The sequence below is a fragment of the Misgurnus anguillicaudatus genome, chromosome 23, assembly GCF_027580225.2.
Source record: "Misgurnus anguillicaudatus chromosome 23, ASM2758022v2, whole genome shotgun sequence".
Lineage (NCBI taxonomy): Eukaryota > Metazoa > Chordata > Actinopteri > Cypriniformes > Cobitidae > Misgurnus > Misgurnus anguillicaudatus.
The window spans coordinates 18,858,658-18,862,142 of NC_073359.2; the positions used below are offsets into that span (position 1 = coordinate 18,858,658).

A 3,485-nucleotide genomic window follows, 5' to 3' on the forward strand; every position below is an offset into this window, starting at 1 on the left:
ATGAAATGACAACTCTAGAAGCACATTGTGTTCTGTAGCCTCGAGCGTGGCATATGTATACCCAGCACGCTTTGCAAAGTGCAGTCATACTAATGAGAGCCAAGCTTTGATGAGTGATGCCATGGCTGTTTGTCTGTTTTATATGTTTCCTTTCTCAGTTTTGAATGAGGTTAGCTTAAGATGCAATGAATTCAGTATGGAAATGCAGAAAATCGTGCATGTAAAAAAGGTTAGATTAGACATTACAGATTTGTTATGCAGAGCTTTTAACTTTGTGTATCACATCGAACACATGTTGTGTATTTTGTAACCGTGATGTTGCTGTATTAACATTGTTGAAGGTCCCAGCACAATGGTCCTGTCGATCAATCTGGTTTTAGGGGTAGGACCACACTGTGGGCCCTATTTTAACAATCTAAGCGCATTGTCTAAAGCGCACAGCGCAACGTCTAAAGGGGCGTGTCCAAATCCACTTTTGCTAATTTAACGACGGGAAAAATGGTTTGTGTGCCGAGCGCATGGTCGAAAAGGTTTGGTTCTATTTTTTTAATGAGTAATGGGAGTATTTTGGGCGTAACGTGCATTAAACCAATGAGAGTCTCAGCTCTCATCCCCTTTAAAAGGCTGTTGTGGTGGCGCTATGTCTAATCCCTATTTAGATGACGGACTTTGTAAACTGAAAAACTAAGCGGAGGAAGAAGATCCCCAGTTTAAGATTAATGTTATATAATTGTGTTGTTTTTCACTTGTATTGAAATTGATATTTTTTTTATTAAAAACTTTAAATCCCGTTTTCTTTTAGTCATAGAAGTAAAAAAGCAGGCTTTTAATTGCTTTAAATGTATGGCTATCCAATACCATCAAAAATAATTTACAAATATGTAAGAAAAGGTTTGTACTCTAAAAATACTTTATTTGTAACAAACAGGAGATAAAGAATTTACAAACGGCTCTCTGCACGTTTCAGCGCTTGGACAGCGTCACAAGTGTTTTTCAACCATTACTTAAATATGTTTCTCATCTCACCATATCCACAGGTACAGAGTCATCATATACAATAAATCCGTGAGGTAGCATTAAAAAAAAACATTTAAAAACAGATGCATTTGTTTAAAGCAAAGCATTTATTTACTTACCAGGCTGCAGGTGAAGCAGCTCTTTGTGCCTTACATCTCATAATTAGTCCTCATTTATGTCCAAGAGACTCAATAATAATCTTTTACATTCAATCCTTTAATCTTTCATATTTAAAAGCGTTTTTGTGCTGCTGCGCATTCATGTATGTGATGAGCAAACCAGCGTCCTCCTCCCATAGGCGCATACTACTAATGCACTCTTTAAATAACAAAAAACATATTGCGCATAGTCTATTTTAGTTGCCTCAAAATAGCAACGCACCAACAATGCGCCTGAACACACCTCGTTTTCAGACCAGAACGCCCATGGGCGCAAAAGGGGGCACAAATGCATTTGTTATTTAAACAATGTGGCACTAAATGTAAAAATGATAATTGCGTAGGGTGGAAACTAGCAAAATACACTTGCGTCGCGCATTGCGCCAGGTGTAAGATAGAGCCCTGTATGTCCCACACTGAACTCCCAAATTGGGACGGCACGGTGGCTCAGTGCATAGCACTGTTGCCCCACAGCAAGAAGGTTCGAGCCCCAGCTAGGTCAGGTGGCCTTTCTATGTGGAGTTTGCATGTTTTCCCTGTGTCAGCGTTGGTTTACTCTGGGTACTCCGTTTTCCTCCCACAGGTCAAAAACATGCAAGTTAGGTGAAATGGATATACCAAATTGCCCCTCCCCCAAACCTGTGTATGGATTAGTTTGTGTTGATCAACTTGTTTATGGATTAACCGGTTTTCGCCATGACTATAGGCATAGATGATGGAATGGCGTGAAGAAGAAAAAAGAAAGAAATCACAATTATATATCTCAATATCTGAAAGTGGATTCTTTCCAGATAAGATTATCATCATGAGCTATACCATCCACTTTAATTTTATAGCTCAATATTGTTCCTATATTTCAAAGGTTTCATTTTAGGAATAGATGAAAAGGTCAAGGCTTCAACAAAACTGATAATTTAAGCTTCCCGAACCTCTGAGCAAGAAAATATCCTCTATTAGAACTGTACATTATGGGTAAAAACTACACTGTACATTTTTGCTGCAATAAATGTTTAAGTACAGTAAATTGGCTTTACAACTTACCGTTTAAATTTGTTTCTCTTTGGTGCCCTCACACGGGGCGCCAGCATTAACGCTGCTCATTTACTTTGAATAGGTGACGTCATGCGTGGCCGAACTGAATTGTAAATCCGTTGGCCTCGCGTCACTGCAGTTGTTTGCAGCAGAAGTTGAACATTTCTCAACTTTTCAAGCGCCAACGCGTGCGTCAGCCAATCAGATCGACGTATGCAATTACCTAGTGCAGACACTAGCCAATTATGTTTATGCAAGACCAGAGCATGTGTTGCAGCCACTGTGATTGGCTGTTGGCCACGCTTCATACATGCCCTCCATCAAGCGTTAAAGAGCACCTATTGTCCAATTAATTTTTTTTTATTTCCTTTGGTGTGTCAGTGTGTATTAGTAGATGTTAACGATATGCAAAAGGTACGTACCCCAAAGTAAACAATGATGCGCGTTATTGTCTCCAACGTAAATCTCTTTTCTTGGACTACAACAAACACATGGATTGTAAGGCAATAGTTTACTTCCTGCGTTTGGTGACGTAGACAAGACCAACATTATCATTATTCCTCCCGCTTAAATTTCAGTATAAATTTCATACAACGGCTCAGTCCAGAGCTCACCCCTCCCTTTTGAAACGCAACCTACGCAACAGGAAAAACACGACAACATAGTAGCAAAGTGCGCTCTTTAGAGTTTGTCCATTTAGGGCTAGAAACATGACGGTGCAAAATGGCGACTTCCATGCAGTGTATGTATATAAAAAACACTCATTCTAAGGTAAGGACTTTATAAACCATGGATAATGTATATTATATTGCATTCATGTCAAGAGATCCTTTTAAAAGTTACACAATGCACCTTTAAATGATGATCAAACATTCAGTTTTTCATAAAAAACATAATCTCAACACCTGACAGGCAAAATTTCTGTCTCTTGAATTCAAATGAGGAACATACAATGACACAGGGACCTTAATGAATAGGATGTGTCAATGATCTTTTGTTTGTGTCCTCGCATGGATGATTGATAGTCGCTATCACAAGAGTAAAGGCCCTCTTCTCCCTGGTTACCTGGGTTGCTATTGATTGAGAATCATAATGACTGTACAGTCATCTTTAATTTATTAGCTCGGCTGATATGAATATTTGATGTTCCCAAAGGGGCATTTTAGCACCTAAGAAGGTGAACAACAGCATGGAACATAAACAGGTGCTGATAAGACTTTCGAATGAAGAGTCGGGCTTTCGATCTTGATGATAAATAACGAAAAGGACTCAGGCAAG

The 3,485-nt window shown here is 39.1% G+C and overlaps 1 long non-coding RNA gene across 1 annotated transcript in view; it reads left to right on the top strand.

Annotated features, from left to right (window-relative positions):
• The window catches only part of LOC129452820 (uncharacterized), a 34,288-nt gene that overhangs the window by 12,166 nt on the left and 18,637 nt on the right, over positions 1-3,485 (top strand). The gene's annotated exons all lie outside the window — the stretch shown is intronic.